Source organism: Pelophylax lessonae, assembly GCF_965119305.1.
Source record: "Pelophylax lessonae genome assembly, chromosome: 4".
In the NCBI taxonomy this organism is placed as follows: Eukaryota; Metazoa; Chordata; class Amphibia; order Anura; family Ranidae; genus Pelophylax; species Pelophylax lessonae.
The window spans coordinates 18,745,658-18,768,743 of record NC_138771.1 but is presented as its reverse complement, the minus strand read 5'-3'; the positions used below and the strand labels follow the sequence as shown (position 1 = coordinate 18,768,743).

General features: G+C 46.6%; 1 protein-coding gene across 1 annotated transcript in view; it reads right to left on the bottom strand.

Moving 5' to 3' along the window:
• MEGF11 (multiple EGF like domains 11) overlaps positions 1-23,086 on the bottom strand; it is a 1,080,387-nt gene that overhangs the window by 873,694 nt on the left and 183,607 nt on the right. The window lies entirely within an intron of this gene.

Genomic DNA, 23,086 nt, shown 5'->3' with positions numbered 1-23,086 from the left:
CTGTACAGATCAGCAACAGAGATGGCTAGAACCTCATCTAAAAATGAATGCACGGGAAAAAAAAAATACATAACGCGGCCCTAATTACATTTGAAATATGTGCAGCCTCATCTGCCATCACTTTTCACCATGAATGGCAGCCTTAGTTTCCTGAAACTAGCTCGGTTATCATACGGTGCTGGATTTCTTTGTGTCGGGGCTGTGCGGACTGTATTATGTATAATGAAATCAACATCAAGCAGCGTTTTTTTTTTTTTTTTTCCGTCTGAGATATAAAATACAAGTCACTGCAGAGAAACTCTTAAAACCTAAAAAAATCTAATTTCACTGCCCATTTATTGGTGCCATATTACAGCTTTCATTGGTTTTATTGAGAATAATATCAGTCGCACACACCAATGGAACACTGCCTCTAGCGGCATCTGACATTGAATTAAGAACCTGCAAAAAGCCATAATTTAATAAAGTTTATCTAAACCTCACAAAAAATGTAATATATTGCAGCTTACCAGTCCTTAGTAGGGAAGAGCTTGGATTTGGTATAAAGAAAGCTGTCAGGCCAATTAGTGGCAGGCCTATTACGGCCATGTGGCCTCATTAGGTTAATGAAGTGATGAGCATCCCCACTTCTCTGTGTTAAAGCGGAGTTCCGGCCACAAAATCGACATAGTCGATTTTAGGCCATCCGCTTGCTATAGCTCACCTGAAAAAGATGTTAGGATTTTTTTTTTTTTACCTACCTTGTAATTGCAGAAAAAAATACTCACCTTTCTTCCACTTCCTCCCTCTGCGGCTGCGGCCCGCGCCGTCACTTCCGCTTTGCATTGATTCCTGGGAGCTGAACGTCATCGCTCCCAGGAGTCAATGCGCCTGCACCAGCCCCGACGTCAGTTGCGGTGCAGGCGCCGTCATACCTTGCTAAACAGCTTCTGGGCATGCCCAGAAGCTGTGCAGGGATGACGCTGCAGCCCCGGAAGTGACGCAGGGGCCGGTGCAGTGCATCGTGGGACCGAAGAGGACGGAAGAGGACGCAGAAGAGGATCGCGCTGGCTTCAAGCTGCCCACACTTGAGATGGCAGCGCTGGAGAAGAAATTTTAAAAGATAAGTATTTCTTCTAAAAGGTAAGTGCGAACCGGGACAGATCAGAGGCTAGCAATTGTGGAATGTACTAGCCCTGACTGTCCCGGGGGTATGTTCATTGAATTTTTTTTTTTGTGGCCGCTTTAATGTCTTGCCCACAGCTGATTGGTCCAACACAGACACATTCCTTTGAGGTCTGGCTGAGATCCAGATGGAGGCAGGATTGTCAAGGTCTTACCTTGCCTTCCTGTTGGCAGCCATCTTGGACATGTGCAGACTGCTGTCTCTTATAAACTCTGTTTGCATCATCACTTGTCTGCTGCCTGGGCGTCGCTCAGTGATGATGTTGCACACCTGACTATATATATATATATATATATATATATCTATATCACCTGATGGCTTTCAGACCTTGCCCTTGCATTTGTGCTCCAAGGTGCATCACTGCTAGCAGTCTTCTGGTCTCTGTGGTTTTTCCGTGCATGACTTGGCTTGGCTGACAACCTTCCTGGCTCTGCAGACGATCTTGCATCGGTTGATTACCCGGCTTTGGCAGACTACCCGCTTATGGACTCTATCTCGGCTTGGATGACTACCCGTTCCTGGACTCGATCCCAGCTTGGATGACTATTGACTACCCGCTTCCGAACTTGACCCCTGCTGTTCTTGATTTCGTTCCTCTCTTGCTATGCGATTAATATTGTTGCATTAATAAATTGCTTTTTTTACTTGCATTTTCGTGTGGTCTGGTTTCCTGGCACCCTTGACAAGGATAGGCTTCCATAAAGAAATAGGTTTAAGAGATTGCCTAAAAGTGGACAGAGCAGGACAGTGGTCTCCAAACTGCCACCCAGGGGGTCGAATGTGGCCCTTTGCTTCTCTTTATCTGGCCATTGGTGCACTATTTCATCAAATAATACCAATGATGGGGCACCATTCCCCCGATGCCTTCACTGGGGCACTATTCTTCACGTTGATACCAACAATGGGGCACTATTCTTCACGTTGATACCAACAATGGGGCACTATTCTTCACGTTGATACCAACAATGGGGCACTATTCTTCACTTTGATACCAACAATGGGGCACTATTCTTCACTTTGATACCAACAATGGGGCACTATTCTTCACGTTAATACCAACAATGGGGCACTATTTCCCCTATTAAAACCAATGATGAAGCACTGATGCCGGGGCATTTTCTACTCCCACTGACCACCTGACCACAGTTTGGCCCCCCTAAAGCCTGAAGGACAGTGAACTGGCCATTTGCTTCAAAAGTTTAGAGACCCCTGGAGTAGGAGATAGCCGGACAGATTAGGGTAGGGAGTTCCAGAGAAAGGGAGAAATCCTGGAGTTGAGAACGGAAGAAAGAGACAATGGAACTAGAAAGGAGGAAGTCTTGGGAAGAGCGAAGTAGATAGTTTGGGTTATAGTTTGAGATGAGATTGGTGATATAGTTGAGGGCAGAGTTGGATGATTTTGTATGTTAGTATTTTGAATTTTTTTTTTTTTTTTAATTTTCAATATTTTTTTATTGAGTTTTCGTGAAAAAGAATAAAAGTCATAACAGTGCAAAATGAGCCAACATGGCTCAGCCATACAAATATAAAGTGGTACAGCATGTTCGGAACATGAAATATAGAAATATATATATATATTTATAGAAGCAAAAAATACAGTAGAAACAGTAAGATATCGACTAAAATCGAGGTAGAAACAGAGCCCCCACTCTTCCACACTAAAGGTCGGTTGGCCCGGGCACCGCCCCCCCGGCGCCCCTACGGGAACTCACTGCGCCCCAGGAGGGAGGCGGCCCCCAACCCCAATATAGCACACTTGACTAGGGGAGGCATCATCCAATTGTCAGTGCACTGAAAAGAAAGAAAAAATAAAAAAGAAGGGGGAAAAGGAAGAAAGGAGGAATCCAGGTACCACGGAAAATTGGAAAAGGCAGCAGGGAAGGAACGGGGGAAGGGAAAAGGGAACAGTAGCGGCGGGAAAGGAGGGGTCGGCATCCAGGTCCGTTTCCCCTAATCGGGGTAAGTGTTCAAGTCCTACAGTCCGAGGGGACAACGGCATTCCCCTCCTAAGGGGGAGTATTTTGAATTTTATTTGTTGAGTTGAGTTGCTTTGGAAGCCAGTGGATGGATTGACAGCAAGGGGTGGTTGGTAGGGTTGATAACTCTGACAGCATCATACATAATAGTCTGAAGGGACGGTTTGTCTGTGTAGAGGTAGACCAACAAGGAAGGAAATACAATAGTGAAACCGAGAGAAAACCAGGACATGACTTCTTAGCTTTGTGGTGTTGCTGGTTAAGAATGAACATATTTTGGAGATGTTACGGAGGTGAAGGTGGCAAGATTTGGACAGTGATTGGATGGGAGGCTAAAAGCAGAGGTCTCAGTCTAGGATTAGCATCCTTGCATGTGCAGAGGGGGTCCGATAGTTGTGCCATTGATCTTGGTGGAAAAGTCCGGGAGGATCTCCCTTGCCTTAAGGATCAGAAACAACTGCGTGCAATGTAGGTTTTAGGGGTTAAAACAGGTGATAAGGACACGACAGAAAGCCTCCTCGCCACCTGTCTTTGGAGGAAAACCAAAGTCAACCTTGGTATCATTGCATGATAGGTTCTTATATTTTTGTTTCAGGGACAGAGTTTAACCGCTTGCCGACCGCCGCACGACTATTTACGTCGGCAGTCAGCCCCTCACAGGCAAAGCGACATAGGGGTACGTAGCTAGCCTGTGAGGCTCCATGGAGCGAGCGTGCGCCGCCGAAGGTCCCGCTCCTGTGCGGTCACGGAACCAACCACCCCCCCCCGCGCGTGTGCCCGGCAGACCTGATGTCTGCCGGGCACTGACAATCGTCCGTTAGAGCGGGAGAAAGGCAGGCGGCTAATGTAAACACAGCCGCCTGTCATTCTCCCCTGTGTAAGAATGGAGATCAGACGGTTATAATATGTAGGACCGTTGATCTCTGTTCTTACACTAGTAGCCACAGCCAATCACAGTTAGAAACACACCCCTAAGACACACTTAACCCCTCCCTCTCCAATACAGTTAACTCTTTCACTGCCAGTGTCATTTTTACAGTAACAGTGCATATGTATAGCACTGATTACTGCAGTAATGTCACTGGTAACCCCAAAAGTGTCAAAAATGTCAGTCAAGGGTCCGATCTGTCTGCCGCAATGTCGCAGTCTCGCAGAAAAAAAAATCGCAGATCGCCGCCATTACTCGTTAAAAAAAAAATGACAAAAATCTTTCCCTTTGTTAGTAAACGCGATAACTTTTGCACAAACCAATCAAAATACGTTTTTTGCGATTTTTTTTTTTACCAAACATATGTAGCGTAAAACAAATTGGCCGAAAATGTTAAAAAATTTTACATTTTTTTGGGGGGAATTTCATATAAAAAAAATGTGAAAAATATTGTTATTTTTGCAAAATTGTCGCTCTTTTTTTGTTTATAGCGCATGATCAAAAAATCGCACAGGTGATCAAATGCCACCAAAAGAAAGCTCTGTTTGTGGGAAAAAAAGGACGTCAAATTTGTTTGGGTACAGCATCGCACGACCGCGCAATTGTCCGTTAAAGTCACGCAGTGCTGAATCGCAAAATAGGCCCTGGTCAGGAAGGGGGTAAAATCTTCTGGGGCTTAAGTGGTTAAAGAGTTCTACCAATAATAAAAAAATAAAAAACAAAACCCCCATGTCTCCTCAGAACCCTGGTTGATATTGAGCAAGACAAAAAATCAATTTGCGTGGTCAAATTTCCTTTCCTAATTACGAAAAGCCAACACGTTACTTTTTATTTTTGCCTTTTAATTTATGTAGCTGTTTATACTTTTGTAAATGCAATCTAGTAAGTCTCCTAAAACTAGTTACTTTAGAAGTCTGTTCCATATTTCCAATGCTCTTACACCTATGAAAATTAAACTGTTTTTTCCCCTGAATGCAAATCATGCACTTGAGTCTTTTGTTGTGACCTTAAAGTCAACATTTTTCTTCTGAATTTTCTTTATGGATCATTTAGGTATTTATAAAAGGTATCCTTGCTTTGCTCCCTCTTCTCAAGGATGAACTAATTCAGTTCAATGAATCTTCCCTCTTGGATTAAGTGCTCCATGTTTCTTATTAATGGAGTTGACTTTCTCTGCATTCTTTCCAGTTCCAGGACAACCCTTTTATGATCTGGTGCCAAAAACCGAACCATATATGTAATTTGGGAATCTACTGCAAAAATATGAGTCTATGGCATTGTTGATTTACAAAAGGCAAATAGGCTGTTCACTTTTCAAGTCACTTTGCAAGGGAATTTTCCCCAGAGCTTAATGCAGACTTTCACCCTTACCCTAATCTCCTCTTGCCCTGCCTCCTTCCCTTTCCCTCTCTTCCAATTGGATAAAGCACTTTTGCATTTCTCTGTCAGATGTGGATGATGTCTGCACTCCCTGCATTCAGCACATGCATGGATCTGCCCCAGGGCTTTGGATCCCATCAGACCTGAGCACGCACAAGTCCCCTAACATCTGGGCACACATAGCATTTCCCCATGCACGTGCAAAGATGGTTATTATGGAAGTCCCAAAACTTTGCTGTCTTTACTCACACATGAAAAATATCCTGTGCATGGCCACAGAACCCGATGGTTGGGCAGAGCCCTTCATGATATCTGTGCACATGCCATACTGGCCCCCCAGAGTGGGGGCAGAGCCACCAGATATCTGAGTATGTGCCATACTGGCCCCCTCTAGAGTGCGGTCAGAGCCCCCAAACATCCGAGCATGTGCCATACTGGTCCAATCTAGAGTGGGGGAAGAGCCACCAAATATCCAAGCATGTGTAATACTGGCCCCCCTCTAGAGTGGGGAGAGAGCCATCAAATATCTGAGCAAGTGTCATACTGGCCCCCTCTAGGGTGAGGGCAGATCTACCAAATATCTGAGCAGATGTCATACTGGCCCCCTCTAGAGTGGGGGAAGAGCCACCAAATATCCAAGCATGTGTAATACTGGCCCCCCTCTAGAGTGGGGACAGAGCCATCAAATATCTGAGCAAGTGCCATAATGGCCCCCTCTAGAGTGGGGGCAGAGCCACCAAATATCTGAGCAAGTGCCATACTGGCCCCCTCTAGGGTGGGGGCAGAGCTACCAAATATCTGAGCACATGCCATACTGGCCCCCTCTAGAGTGCGGGAAGAGCCACCAAATATCTGAGCAGGTGTCATACTGGCCCCCTCTAGAGGGCAGAGCCACCAAATATCCAAGCACATGCCATACTGGCCCCCTCTAGAGTGAGAGCAGAGCCACCAAATATCTGAGCAAGTGCCATACTGGTCCCCTCTATAGTGTGGGCAGAGCCACCAAATACAGTGCTTTGGGAAAGTATTCGGCCCCCTTGAACTTTACAACCTTTTGCCACATTTCAGGCTTCAAATATAAAGATATAAAACTGTAATTTTTTGTGAAGAATCAACAACAAGTGGGACACAATCATGAAGTGGAATGAAATTTATTGGATATTTCAAACTATGTTAACAAATAAAATATTGAAAAATTGGGCGTGCAAAATTATTCAGCCCCTTTACTTTCAGTGCAGCAAACTCTCTCCAGAAGTTCAGTGAGGATCTCTGAATGATCCAATGTTGACCTAAATGACTAATGATGATAAATAGAATCCACCTGTGTGTAATCAAGTCTCCGTATAAATGCACCTGCACTGTGATAGTCTCAGAGGTCCGTTTAAAGCGCAGAGAGCATCATGAAGAACAAGGAACACACCAGGCAGGTCCGAGATACTGTTGTGGAGAAGTTTAAAGCCGGATTTGGATACAAAAAAAATTCCCAAGCTTTAAACATCCCAAGGAGCACTGTGCAAGCGATAATATTGAAATGGAAGGAGTATCAGACCACTGCAAATCTACGAAGACCTGGCCGTCCCTCTAAACTTTCAGCTCATACAAGGAGAAGACTGATCAGAGATGCAGCCAAGAGGCCCATGATCACTCTGGATGAACTGCAGAGATCTACAGCTGAGGTGGGAGACTCTGTCCATAGGACAACAATCAGTTGTATACTGCACAAATCTGGCCTTTATGGAAGAGTGGCAAGAAGAAAGCCATTTCTTAAAGATATCCATAAAAAGTGTCATTTAAAGTTTGCCACGAGCCACCTGGGAGACACCAAACATGTGGAAGAAGGGGCTCTGGTCAGATGAAATCAAAATCGAACTTTTTGGCAACAATGCAAAACGTTATGTTTGGCGTAAAAGCAACACAGCTCATCACCCTGAACACACCATCCCCACTGTCAAACATGGTGGTGGCAGCATCATGGTTTGGGCCTGCTTTTCTTCAGCAGGGACAGGGAAGATGGTTAAAATTGATGGGAAGATGGATGGAGCCAAATACAGGACGATTCTGGAAGAAAACCTTATGGAGTCTGCAAAAGACCTGAGACTGGGACGGAGATTTGTCTTCCAAAAAGACAATGATCCAAAACATAAAGCAAAATCTACAATGGAATGGTTCACAAATAAACATATCCAGGTGTTAGAATGGCCAAGTCAAAGTCCAGACCTGAATCCAATCGAGAATCTGTGGAAAGAACTGAAAACTGCTGTTCACAAACGCTCTCCATCCAACCTCACTGAGCTCGAGCTGTTTTGCAAGGAGGAATGGGCAAAAATTTCAGTCTCTCGATGTGCAAAACTGATAGAGACATACCCCAAGCGACTTACAGCTGTAATCTCAGCAAAAGGTGGCGCTACAAAGTAATAACTTAAGGGGGCTGAATAATTTTGCACGCCCAATTTTTCAGTTTTTTATTTGTTAAAAAAGTTTGAAATATCCAATAAATTTTGTTCCACTTCATGATTGTGTCCCACTTGTTGATTCTTCACAAAAAATTACAGTTTTATATCTTTATGTTTGAAGCCTGAAATGTGGCAAAAGGTTGCAAAGTTCAAGGGGGGCGAATACCTTCGCAAGGCACTGTATCTGAGCACATGCCATACTGGCCCCTCTAGAGTGGGGGAAGAGCCACCAAATATCTGAGCATGTGTCATACTGGCACCCTTTAAAATGAGAGCAGAGCAACCAAATATCTGAGCATGTGCCAGGCCCGGATTGGCCAATCGGGAGAACCGGGAGAATTCCCGGTGGGCTGGTCGGGTTGAGGGCCGGTGACACAGGTGTTCTAAAATTTAGAACACAGCTGACAGAGAGGAGGCGGCACGGATAGAATACATCCTCGGGTCTGAGAGGAGGCGGGGCTGAGGCGGGACAAACTGCTTAGCTGGGAGGAGACGGGACGGAGGTAGAGAAAAAATGTAATCAGCAAGCTCTGCATTATTACAATTATGCTCGACCTCCGTCCCGCCTCCTCCTAGCTAAGCAGTTCGTCCCGCCTCCGCCCCGCCTCCTCTCAGACCCGAGGATGTCTTCTCTCCCTCCCACCTCCTCCCAGCTAAGCACTTCGTCCCGCCTCCGCCCCGCCTCCTCTCAGACCCAAGGATGTCTTCTCTCCCTCCCACCTCCTCCCAGCTAAGCACTTCGTCCCGCCTCCGCCCCGCCTCCTCTCAGACCCGAGGATGTCTTCTCTCCCTCCCACCTCCTCCCAGCTAAGCACTTCGTCCCGCCTCCGCCCCGCCTCCTCTCTGACCCGAGGATGTCTTCTCTCCCTCCCACCTCCTCCCAGCTAAGCACTTCGTCCCGCCTCCGCCCCGCCTCCTGTCTCAGCTAAGTAATCTGTCCCGCCTCCTCTGCCAGCAGTGACCTAATGACGCCGGGGGGGCGCCATTTTTAAATCGAAAGAAAAAAACTGCAGTGGCCCAGCAGTGGCGCTCGCCTCTCATCACGGCCAGGTAAGACCCCCCCACAGCCTCTAACCATCTCCCCCTGTACCATGCCCACAGCCTCTGACCATCTCTCCTTGTACCATGCCCACAGCCTCTAACCATCTCTCCCTGTACCATGCCCACAGCCTCTAACCATCTCCCCTTGTACCATGCCCACAGCCTCTAACCATCTCTCCCTGTACCATGCCCACAGCCTCTAACCATCTCTCCTTGTACCGTGCCCACAGCCTCTAACCATCTCTCCTTGTACCATGCCCACAGCCTCTAACCATCTCTCCTTGTACCGTGCCCACAGCCTCTAACCATCTCTCCTTGTACCGTGCCCACAGCCTCTAACCATCTTCCCCTGTACCATGCCCACAGCCTCTAACCATCTCCTCATGTACCGTGCCCGCAGCCTCTAACCATCTCTCCCTGTACCATGCCCACAGCCTCTGACCATCTCCCCTTGTACCATGCCCACAGCCTCTAACCATCTCTCCCTGTACCATGCCCACAGCCTCTAACCATCTCTCCTTGTACCATGCCCACAGCCTCTAACCATCTCCCCTTGTACCATGCCCACAGCCTCTAACCATCTCCCCTTGTACCATGCCCACAGCCTCTAACCATCTCCCCCTGTACCATGCCCAAAGCCTCTAACCATCTCCCCATGTACCATGCCCACAGCCTCTAACCATCTCTCCCTGTACCATGCCCACAGCCTCTGACCATCTCCCCTTGTACCATGCCCACAGCCTCTAACCATCTCCCCCTGTACCATGCCCACAGCCTCTAACCATCTCCCCTTGTACCATGCCCACAGCCTCTAACCATCTCCCCCTGTACCATGCCCAAAGCCTCTAACCATCTCTCCCTGTACCATGTCCACAGCCTCTAACCATCTCCCCCTGTACCCCATAGACATGCATTATGTCCGTATATCATCCGCAAACGGATAGGATGATATGCAGACATACGGACCGGATGACACAAGTGTCATCCGTGTCCGTAAAAAAAAAAAAAAAAATGTGCCACAGCGGACAAAAAAAACGGAGCGGCCGTGTGAAAGAGGCCTTATGCCCCGTACACACGTGCAGATTATCTGCAGACTTTTGTCTGCAGACTTACTAAAACCATATAATATGAGGTCAAACCTAAACACTTTCAATTTGTATGCAATCTGGCAGGCCCTTGCACTACATAGAAAAGGTAAGTCTGCAGACAAAAGTCTGCAGATAATCTGCACGTGTGTATGGGGCATTAGGCTACTGAATTTGCACTGAATTGTAAATATTTTTTGAAAAATACAATGAATTACAAGGCTGTAGAGAATAGAGAACAGTGCACCTTTGCAAACTTATATTCTGAGGTGTTAATTACATTATTTTAATATAGTCAGTCATGAACTAAAGTGGGCCGGTCTAAGTCATGAAACTCCAGGGCTGAAAATGAGTCCCACTCCGGCCCTGGCATGTGCCATACTGCCCCCCCCCCCCATTCCCCTTCCATGTATGAGGTGAAGCTCTGCTGACTTCCATCATCCAATCATGTGCAAGCAAAAATGCATTCCTTGCATTGATTGGGTATTCTTTCTAAAGTGCTCTGGGGAAATTTCCCCCGCAAAGTAGATAGTCGATTTGCCTTTCATAAATCAACCCCTCTGCCTCTTACTACTGACTTTAGAAGATATTGATTGGCAATGCATGATGATGGCTATAACAGCATACTTGGAATCATTGATATCTGTATATTCATGAGCAAGCACTATAATGGGAACTATGCGCTAAATGTGGTGCAGTATTGGAGATTTTATCTCCCTTGTTTTGTCACCAAACATTGCAACTCCAAATCGCCCCTTTTTTCTCTCTTCTTGGGCATCCCAGGCTCAGTTTGTTTTAATTGGTCCAATGGGTTATTAAAGGGTTTTACCCTCCTCTCTACTGATTTTTTATATACCTTTTTCTCTTCCTTTTTGACCAGTCCTTGTGGGTCATGTAATGTGTATGGCACTTGATACCCTCAATGAGAGAATTTTCACATCTTCAAATTTTTAGGGTGTCAAACAAGGGCAATAATACCTTGGAGCCATGTGTGGGACATGTGAACCTTGTAAACCTGTACATGCATCCCATATGTACCAATCTCCATGATGTATTACTAATTACTTTTATCTTGACAATAAAGATAAATTACACAAAAAAATTTGCATGCAAGGACAAGGATCCTTCAACACTTTGTAAGACAAGAGATTTGCACTAGGAATTTTTTTTGGAGACTGCACACCCCAATAAACATTAACCACTTGCCGACTGCCCCACGCAGATTTACTGTGGCAGGGCGGCTCAGCTGCGCATAATCACGTAGATCTACATTATTATGTGCACGCCGTGCGCCGCCGGAGCCGCGCTCCCGCTGTGATTAGACACAGCGGGAGCCAGAATGCGGGAGGAGCGGGCACGATCACCACCAGCCTATGGGGAAACTGACAGGAGAGCCGCCTGCCTATGTTAACAAAGCAGGCGGCACTTCTGTCACACAGGCACAGAGAGATCATGTGTTTCAGCTAAGCTACAGCCCCGATCTCTCTGTCACAGAGCCCCCCCCCCCACAGTTAGTAAGCACAATTAGGCATACAGTACATTGATCACCCCCAGTATTAACCCCTTCCCTGCCAGTTTCATTATACAGTAACAGTGCATATTATTTAGCACTGATTACTGTAGTAATGTCACTGGTCCCCAAAAAGTGTCAAAAATGTCAGTTAGGGGTCCGATCTGTCCGCCGCAATGTTGCAGTCCCGCTACAAATCGCTGATCGCCGCCATTACTAATAAAAAAATAAAATAAACAAAAAAGTCCAAAAATCTATTCCGTAGTTTGTAAATGCTATAACTTTTGCGCAAACCAATTAAAATACGGTTTTTGGGATTTTTTTTTTTACCAAAAATATGTAGCAGAATACAAATTGGCCTAAACTGATAAAAAAAAATTTGATTTTTAAAAATTTTTTTATTGGGAATGTTTTATAGCAGAAAGTAAAAAATATAGTGTTTTTTTCAAAATTGTCGCTCTTTTTTTGTTTATAGCGCAAAATCTAAAAAACGCAGAGGTGATCTAATACCACCAAAAGAAAGCTCTATTTGTGGGGAAAAAAGGACATACATGAAAAATTTTATATTCAAAATAATATAGTGCCGAATCGCAAAAAATTGTATTGGGGTACAGCATCGCACGACCGCGCAATTGTTAAAGTGACGCAGTGCCGAATCGCAAAAAATGGCCTGGTCATTAAGGGGGGTAAAACCTTCCAGAGCTGAAGTGGTTAAAGAAAAACAAGAGAAAATTTCCCCAGGGGATTCTTTTATTTTACAATTCTTTCAAGAAATAGGTTTTCCAAGAATAAGACCCTGTTCAGACTGCGGCGACACGACTTGCTGGGGCGACGCTGTGCACCGCGACCTCGGCGCAACTTGCACTGACTTCATATAATTGAAGTCAATGCAAGTCGCCTCCAGGTCACCCCAAAGTAGTACAGGACCCTTTTTCTAAGTCGGAGCGACTTGTGTCGCTCCTATTGGAACGGGTCCTGTACTATTCAATGACCAAGTCGCCTGACAAGTCGCGCTAGTGTGAATGGAGTCTAAAAGTATGAGCTCTGGTTTACAAAAATATTGATAAAATTATGTCCAACAGCGAAGAAAAAAAACATGCATAGTTACAAATGGATACTACAGCATATTGACTCTGACGCGTTTCGGCCATAAAGCAGGGGTAGTAGTCTTCTTCAGGGGGGGTATTTTTACATCGCTAATGGATAAAAAGAAGGGTTTGTAACCAGAGATTTTAATCAGGTATATTCACCAGAAAGTCCACAGGGCTCGTAAGGCGTCTGTAAAGGTGATCACAGGGGATTAAGTGAAAGGGTTATATACGATGTTGGCAAGAAAACCGGTGTTGTCACTAAATGTGGAAAGGACCTGTGTGAGTGCCTTTGGCACACAAATTACCAACTACAGCACCTCAGGGAGCATCTCTTCCCGGGTGGCCCAGGCGAATACCTTCAACACTTTGTTACCCATTTTTACACCACTGCAGGGGAGTAACTACAGGGGTTGCAGGGGTTGCAATTGCAATTGGGCCCCATGCTACAGGGGACCTGTGCGGCTCCCCTGTACACCTGGATAGGAGGGGCGGGGGCAGCATGTAGAGAAATCACTGTCCTCCTTTTTCCTCCTGTAGCTGCAGGAGGAAAATTGAGGAGATTGGTTCCTCTGTATGCTGCCCCCGCCACTCCTCCTATACAGTTCACTTGTGTTCTGCTGTCTCTGGGCCCCTGTGTGCTTCCCTGGTCCGTCCGTCCCCGCCCCCTCCCCACTGTGCTCCCTTCCCTCTCCTGCTGGCTGCTGCAGGGGATGTGTCACAATAGAGAACCAGGAAGGGGTCGGTAAATATGTAATTTACCAGCTCCTTCCTTTTCTGAATGGACAGAGTCATAGTCAGTAACACTGTAAAACAATAAAATAAAATGATAAAAAATAATACAATTAAAATACCAAAAAATAAAAACTACTGACACCAGTGGGTGAACTTCCAGGATTGCAAAGGTCACACTTGCGACCGGGCCCCGGCATTCCACCACCATAGGGAGGCCCCAAGATGGCAGGAAGGGGGCCCACTGCAGAACTTGTGAAAGGGTCCTGCAACGAGAGTAAAGGGCCCCAGGATCAGTGGGAAGAGCCCCAGGCTTGAAGGGAAGGGCCAAAAAATAAAAACTACTGACACCAGTAGGTGAACTTCCAGGATCGCAAAGGTCACAATTGCGACCGGGCCCTGGCATTCCACCACTATGGGGGGGGCCCAAAGATGGCAGGAAGGGGACCCACTGCAGAACTTGTGAAAGGGTCCCGCTGTAGGACCGTAATAAGGGGCCCCGCAACAAGAGTAAAGGGCCCCAGGATCAGTGGGAAGAGCCCCAGGCTTGAAGAGAAGGGCCCCGGCCAGGGGTCCCTTCATGGTTTCTTGCACCGGGGCCCTGAAGGTTCTAGTTACGCCTCTGCCCCACTGGATTGTGGGTCGGATCCGTATTTGCATGCAAGGTCAACGAGCAATCCTTGTTTTCTAGCTTCTAAACTTGAGCGTGCATATATAAGAAAAGGCTGAGCTCACACTGCAGATTCTTAATTTTCCCAAGGAACAAGCTTAGAATTCTACAAACAGCCCTTCGTCAACAGACACCCCCATGCCGCCGTGCTCCCCGTGCAATGTATCCAATCTGCACAGACGGCTTTGAAGCTGCCCCACACAAGGATTAGCTCCCAGAGCTCCGCATCTTATCTCTTGAAAGTCTTTTTCCGGATTTCACAGCATTTTGTTCTCCGAGTAGTAAAATATTTGATATTCTCTCAGCATCAAGGAGAGCACCGATGACATTCAGAAAAAGCGAGTTATTTTATATTTCATGATAGCATTGGAAGCCCCTCCTTTTTACCAGCCTAATCTTTGACCCTTCGCCGTGTGAGATATTACCAGCTAAGTAAGAAAGTCGTCCTGGTCAGTGGAACCAATCAATTCTGGTATTTCATTTTTGTTTCTCCTCATCTGGGTGCCTGCCACTCTTGCCTCCTGCTTTCCCAAAATCAATACCTTCCATTTGTGATTGGAATAAAAGTTACAAAAGCAGCACCCTTGCATTGCACTGGCTCAGCACTGCTCCCGATTCACAGTGGAGTCTGGTGTACCGGAGAACGCCTGAGATGTGAAGGTCACCCGGCAGTTCAGGGAAAAGCGGCGTTCAATTTCAATAACGCCAACAGGTTTTGTCCTCAGCGACACGGCTTCCATTCGTGGAGCATAAAAACACCATTTATTTAGAACGTAACATGACAAGTCCCTTAAAGTGTAACTGTATGCAGATAGAAGACTCCAATTTAATCCAGTTACGTATTCATTACAACATACTGAATGCATTTTAAAATAGCATCTAAATCCGTCTTTGTATTGGCCTCCTGCAATGCATCTGGGAGGGGAAGAAGCAGCTTTGTAGTCCAGTCACACTTTACTGCATTGTACAGTGATGTGCATCTAACAAATGGAGCTTGCTGATTGAAGGAGAGCATGCAGAGATTAATTAATCCGTGATCTGCTGTTCTTTCACTATCCAATCACAGCCTGTAGTGGAGGAAGCCAAAATTATTTGGCTATAGGGTCTTGTAGACAGGTACAGTTAGTTACTTTGCCACTAGGTGGCTCTGTGCCTGACTAGCAGGTACTGACACCAGCTGTTAGGCCGCTTTGAGGTAGAGCCCTCCCACTGTGATGTCAGGGGTGAGTCGGGCACCCATATACTTAGTTCCTAACCATCCCGGAATTTGAGGGACTGTCCCGGATTTTGAGGGACTGTCCCGGATTTTGAGGGACTGTCCCCGATTTGGAACAAAGTCCCTCTTTCCTCCTTATTTGTCCCTCATTTTGGTTTGATCTATATACCATACCTCCCAACTTTTTGAAATGGGAACGAGGAACATCTTTTAGCAAAATTATGTAGGTATAGGACACCACCACCCCCAGACACACCCCCTTAAAGGAGAATTATATTTCTCAGCCATCTGGGACTCTCTCTCCTGATTGGCCCAGTTAGTTACTTTGCCACTAGGTGGCTCTGTGCCAGACTAGCAGGTACTGACACCAGCTGTTAGGCCGCTTTGACGTAGAGCCCTCCCACTGTGATGTCAGGGGTGAGTCGGGCACCCATATACTTAGTTCCTAACCATCCCGGATTGTGAGGGACTGTCCCAGATTTGGAACAAAGTCCCTCTTTCCTCCTTATTTGTCCTTCATTTTGGTTTGATCTATTTAGCATACAGTACCTCCCAACTTTTTGAGATGGGAACGAGGGACATCTATTAGCAAAAGTACATAGGTATAGGACACCACCACCCCCAGCCACACCCCCTTAAAGGAGAATTATATTTCTCAGCCATCCGGGACTCTCTCTCCTGATTGGCCCAGTTAGTTACTTTGCCACTAGGTGGCTCTGTGCCAGACTAGTGTCTGATACAGCAGGTAGTGACACCAGCTGTTAGGCCGCTTTGAGGTAGAGCCCTCCCACTGTGATGTCAGGGGTGAGTAGGGCACCCATATACTTAGTTTCTAACCGTCCAGGATTTTGAGGGACTGTCCCTGATTTGGAACAAAGTCCCTCTGTCCCTCTTTTCTCCTTATTTGTCCCTCATTTTGGTCTGATCTATATAGCATACCTCCCAACGTTTTGAGATGGGAACAAGGGACATCTATTAGAAAAAGTATGTAGGCATAGGACACACCCTCCAGCCACACCCCCTTAAAGGAGAATTATATTTAAAAAAAAAAAAAAATGAGTTAAACCCACAAATGCTTTTTTTTAATCCTATTATTTCTTTATACTGGGTTTTGACATTTACAAATGCAGCAATTTAAAAATTGGATGAAAGGTTTAGCACTGGGAAACACTTCTTGAAAGATAAAAAGAGCATTTTATATACAAAATTACAGATCAGACCAAAAAAGGAGGAAAGAGGGACAGAGGGATATTGTTCCAAATCAGGGACAATCCCTTAAAATCAGGGACAGTTAGGTGGCTCTGTGCTAGAATAGTGTCTGGTACAGCAGGTAGTGACACCAGGTGTTAGGCCAATTTGAGGTAGAGCCCTCCCACTGTGATGTCAGGGGTGAGTCGGGCACCCATATACTTAGTTCCAAACCATCCCGGATTTTGAGGGACTGTCCCTGGTTTGGAACAAAGTCACTCTGTCCCACGTTACTCCTCATTTGTCCCTCATTTTGGTCTGATCTATATAGCATACCTCCCAACTTTTTGAGATGGGAACGAGGAACATCTATTAGCAAAAGTATGTAGGTAGAGGACACCCAGCCATGCCCCCTTAAAGGAGAATTATATTAACCACTTAAGCCCCAGAAGATTTTACCCCCTTCCTGACCAGGCCCTATTTTGCAAATCAGCACTGCGTGACTTTAACGGACAATTGCGCGGTCGTACGACGATGTACCCAAATAAAATTGACGTCCTTTTTTCCCACAAACAGAGCTTTCTTTTGGTGGTATTTGATCACCTGCGCAATTTTTACTTTTTGCGCTATAAACAAAAAAAGAGCGACAATTTTGAAAAAATAACAATATTTTTCAAATTTTTTTATATGAAATTCCCCCCCAAAAAATATGTAAAAATCAGAATAGTGCCAGAATAGTGTCAGGTACAGCAGGTAGTGACACCAGGTGTCAGTTAGGGCTCCGATCTGTCCGCCACAATGTCGCAGTCCCACTAAAAATTGCACATCGCCGCCATTACTAGTAAAAATAAATAAATAAATAAATAAATAAATAAAAATGACATAAATCTTCCCCCTAGTTTGTAGACGCGATAACTTTTGCTCAAGCCAATCAAAATAATGTACACTTATTGCGATTTTTACCAAAAATACAGTATGTAGCAGAATACAAGTTGGCCTAAAAGTATGAAAAAAATTGATTTTGAATTTTTTTTTTTTTGGGAATGTAATATAGCAGTATGTGAAAAAACAAATGTTTTTTTCCCCAGAATTTTCGCTTTTTTTGTTTATAGCGCAAAAAAATCGCACAGGTGATCAAATACCCCTAAAAAAATGCCCTATTAGTGGGAAAAAAAGGACATCAATTTTATTTAGGTACAGTGTCGCACGACCTTGCAAATGTCCGTTAAAATAACACAATCCTGAATCGTAAGAAATGGCCTGGTCATTAAGGGGGCAAATCCTTCCGATCCAGAACTGGGGAAAGACCCAGAGGCCCCTCCCATTGCTATGACATGTGAACAAAATGACCTAGACACCAAAGTGCGAATCAAAAAGTATAAACAAAAACCCACAAAACAGATTAAATTTAGATAAACCAAGAACAAAAAAAGGAATAAGAAAAAAATAAAAAGGACCAGAAAAACCAAAATGCCCCAGGAAGGGCGGGAGAAATTTTACCAATGCTGGCAAAAGCTTTTCAAGGTTCAACCTCCTCTCCTCATACTAGGGGGCCACCCATGACCCTCAACCTCCTCTCCTCATACTAGGGGGCCACCCATGACCCTCAACCTCCTCTCCTCATACTAGGGGGCCACCCATGACCCTCAACCTCCTCTCCTCATACTAGGGGCCACCCATGACCCTCAACCTCCTCTCCTCATACTAGGGGGCCACCCATGACCCTCAACCTCCTCTCCTCACACTAGGGGGCCACCCATGACCCTCAACCTCCTCTCCTCATACTAAGGGGCCACCCATGACCCTCAACCTACTCTCCTCATACTAGGGGGCCACCCATGACCCTCAACCTCCTCTCCTCATACTAGGGGGACACCCATGACCCTCAACCTCCTCTCCTCATACTAGGGGGGCACCCATGACCCTCAACCTCCTCTCCTCATACTAAGGGGCCACCCATGACCCTCAACCTCCTCTCCTCATACTAAGGGGCCACCCATGACCCTCAACCTCCTCTCCTCATACTAAGGGGCCACCCATGACCCTCAACCTCCTCTCCTCATACTAGGGGGCCACCCATGACCCTCAACCTCCTCTCCTCATACTAAGGGGCCACCCATGACCCTAAAACTCCTCTCCTCATACTAGGGGGCCACCCATGACCCTCAACCTCCTCTCCTCATACTAAGGGGCCACCCATGACCCTTAACCTCCTCTCCTCATACTAAGGGCCACCCATGGCCCTCAACCTCCTCTCCTTATACTAAGGGGCCACCCATGACCCTCAACCTCCTCTCCTCATACTAGGGGGCCACCCATAACCCTCAACCTCCTCTCCTCATACTAAGGGGCCACCCATGGCCCTCAACCTCCTCTCCTCATACTAGGGGGCCACCCATGACCCTCAACCTCCCAATCAGGCAAGTACAATTCTTTATTAAAAATACCCCCCCCCCCCCCACAACCCATTGTACAACTCCGCCTCTTCTGCTCGCCCCAGTCATGCTGGCCCTCCTGTTAGCTTTATTTAGCCCCAGGAGATGTACTTGACCAATTCATGTGAAACTTGACATCTGTGGTGCTTACCCAAATATCTAAAGCCAAAGAAATCCCAGCAGCATTTTGCACAAGCCATTAGGAAGCAACAATCTTTGGCACTAGTATACGGCATAAAAAATACTAAAAATAGTTTCAAACCTCTCAGCATTTTGAATGACATTCACAGGTGGTTAAGTGTTTTGCTATGAGCTTCCCTTCAATGTTATATTTTAAAGTTAAATAGCAATCAATCGCGTTATTTTGGCACCGAGGGTTTCACAAACTATCAAGTGATATTGAAATGACTGAATTCCGATCTTCAACAAGCCCATTAACCGGCATTTTTTTATTTCCGATAGAAAAGAACCCGACAAGCAGCTATTGTTTATAATTATTTTGCTGGAACAACGTTGCTTCAGTCCAAAAACATTAACCTTTACCCACTGAGTATAAATGAAAAGGCGGCTTGACAACATAAAGATACTCAGAGAACATGGCAACAAGATCCCTGATTTCATAGGAGACATGCTAGATTAAACATATTCTAGAGCTGCCTGACGGGGAACCGGTGATATCAGCTAAATCCATTAAAGCGGACCTTCACTTGTCCTGATGTCTACCTCCCCTGGCTCACTCCTAATGACCAAATTCTGGTACCCTTCCCCTTTTGGTCATGTCCCCATGTTCTTGACCTTAGCAACATATTGAAAATACAGTCGTAGGTGGGTGACATCAGCAGGGGCAGACTGGCAACTTTCGGCCCAGGGGGCAAGTACAAACCAGAGGCCCATGGTGTAGCGACTCGGCCCCCCTCCCACTCTCCCTCTTCCTGTCCTCCTACTGACCCCCCCCCCCCATTCCAGGCTGAAGCACTGCTCCAGGTACTCTCTACTCACTGGCTTAATCCGGGTTCCCAACCTGGCCACCAGGGGGCGGTTGGGGGTAGCTGGGACAGCTCAGTTGTGGCCGGCCAGGGGAGGAGAGTCTCCAGTGGGGCATGGAACCGGCCTCTGCTCAGACAGTTAAAACTATCTAAAGGCCTGTACTCTGCCCTTGTCTTCAACCCGCACTCAGTAGGTCAGCTTTGGGGACTTTTTACTTCTCTTCACCAGGAATCCTTTAGGCATTTCTGTGGCAAAAGCAGTGCAGCCTTTTTACAGGGCTGCACTGCTTTTACCCCCCTGCCCCCTGGCCCAGTCCTCCCCTGGACATCAGCCCCCTACCTCACCACCAATCGACGTACTGGTACATCACTTAAGTTCAAGTGGTTGTCCTGGGATGATATGCAGCTGCAGGCATCACCCCAGTACCGTTTTTTTTAGAGCCGGCGGTCGGCTCTCTAGTAGGAGCAATTGGAGCCTTACGTATACTCTATTAGAACTGATGCCAGGTGGAGTGATATGCTTTGGAGAGCAGCACCCACACTCAGAAGGCAGGGCTCTGCAGCGCGGGTAAACTGAAGGCTGAAGAAGTAAACTTGTTCCTGGACTGCAGCAGCTGCCAAGCCTTACACAGACACACTGTGCTTTACCTGCTGCAGTAAGTAGGCACCTGCTAGGTAGTAAGAGAAATGAGGCATGCTCTCTATCTCTCTCTCTCTCTCTCTCTCTCTCTCCACAGTCCATGACATCTCCTCTACAATGTCCACAGCCTTTGACATCTCCTGTACCATGTCCACAGCCTCTGACATCTCCTGTACCATGTCCGCACAGCCTCTGACATCTCCTGTACCATGTCCACACAGCCTCTGACATCTCCTGTACCATGTCCGCACAGCCTCTGACATCTCCTGTACCATGTCCGCACAGCCTCTGACATCTCCTGTACCATGTCCGCACAGCCTCTGACATCTCCTGAACCATGCCCGCACAGCCTCTGACATCTTCTGTACCATGTCCTCAGCCTCTGCATCTCATGTACCATGTCTGAAGCCTATGACATCTTCTGTACCATGCCTGCAGTTTCTGACATCTCCTTTACCATGTCCGCAGCCTCTGCATCTTCTGTACCATGTCCGCAGCCTCTGACATCTCCTGTACTATGTCCGCAGCCTCTGACATCTCCTGTACCATGTCTGCATCCTCTGACATCTCCTGTACCATGTCCGCAGCCTCTGACATCTGTACCATGTCCACAAAGCCTCTGACATCTCCTGTACCATGTCCTCAGCCTCTGACATCTCTTGTACCATGTTCGCACAGCCTCTGACATCTCCTGTACCATGTCCGCACAGCCTATGACCACCTCCTGTACCATGTCCACACAGCCTCTGACATCTGTACCATGTCTGCACAGCCTATGACATCTGTACCATGTCCTCAGCCTCTAACATCTCATGTACCATGTCCGCAGCCTCTGACATCTCCTGTACCATGTCCACAAAGCCTATGACATCTTCTGTACCATGTCCGCACAGCCTCTGATATCTGTACCATGTTTGCATAGCCTATGACATCTGTACCATGTCCTCAGCATCTAACATCTCATGTACCATGTCCGCAGCCTCTGACATCTCCTGTACCATGTCCACAAAGCCTATGACATCTCCTGTACCATGTCCTCAGCCTCTGACATCTTCTGTACTATGTCCGCAGCCTCTGAGATCTCATGTACCATGTCCGCAACCTCTGACATCTTCTGTACCATGTCCGTACAGCCTCTGACATCTCTTGTACCATGTCCTCAGCCTCTGACATCTCCATACCATGTCCAAAGCTTCTGACATCTCCTGTACCATGTCCACAGCCTCTGACATCTCCTGTACCATGCCTGCACAGCCTCTGACATCTCCTGTACCATGCCCACACAGCCTCTGACATCTTCTGTACCATGACTGAAGCCTCTGCATCTCATGTACCATGTCTGAAGCCTCTGACATCTTCTGTACCATGTCTGCAGTTTCTGACATCTCCTGTAACATGTCCGCAGCCTCTGCATCTTCTGTACCATGTCTGCAGCCTCTGACATCTCCTGTAAAATGTCCGCAGCCTCTGCATCTCCTGTACCATGTCTGCAGCCTCTGACATCTCCTGTACCATGTCCTCACAGCCTCTGACATCTCCTGTACCATGTCCGCAGGCTCTGACATCTCCTGTACTGTGTCCTCAGCCTCTGCATCTCCTGTACCATGTCCACAGCCTCTGACATCTCCTTTACCATGTCCACAGCCTCTGACATCTCCTGTACCATGTCCATAGCCTCTGACATCTCCTGTACCATGTCTGCAGCCCCTGCATCTCCTGTACCATGTCCCCAGCCTCTAACATCTCCTGTACCATGTCATCAGCCTCTGACATCTGCTGTACCATGTCTGCAGCCTCTGACCATCCCCTGTACTATGTCCTCAGCCTCTGACATCTCATGTACCATGTCCACAGCACCTGCATCTCCTGTACCATATATGTAGCCTCTGACATCTCCTGTACCATGTCTGTAGCCTCTGACATCTCCTGCACCATGTCCGCAGCCCCTGCATCTCCTGTACCATGTCTGCAGCCCCTGCATCTCCTGTACAATGTCCCTTGCCTCTAACATCTCCTGTACCATGTGATCAGCCTCTGACATCTGCTGTACCATGTCCGCAGCCTCTGACCATCCCCTGTACTATGTCCTCAGCCTCTGACATCTCCTGTACCATGTCCGCAGCCCCTGCATCTCCTGTACCACGTCTGTAGCCTCTGACATCTCCTGTACCATGTCCGTAGCCTCTGACATCTCCTATACCATGTCTGCAGCCCCTGTATCTCCTGTATCTCCTGTACCATGTATGCAGCCCCTGCATCTCTGCGCATTTTTAAAGCATGACATGTTTGGTATCTTTTTTACTTGGCGTGACATCATCTTTTACATTTTACAAAAAAATTGGATTATGTTTTGGGTTTTTTTGCATTAAAAGTGTATTTTTCCTAAAAATTGCATTTAAAAAAACGCTGTGCAAATACCATGTGACATAAAAAAAATTGCAAAACCCAACAATTTTATTCTCTAGGGCCTTTGCTTCTAAAAAAAAAATGAAATGTTTAGGGGGTTCCAAGAATGTTATATATGGTATATAATGGTGTAAATGTTTGGGTGTTTCGGAGGGGGACAGCCCCTTCATCAGAGCAAAATGAGTTT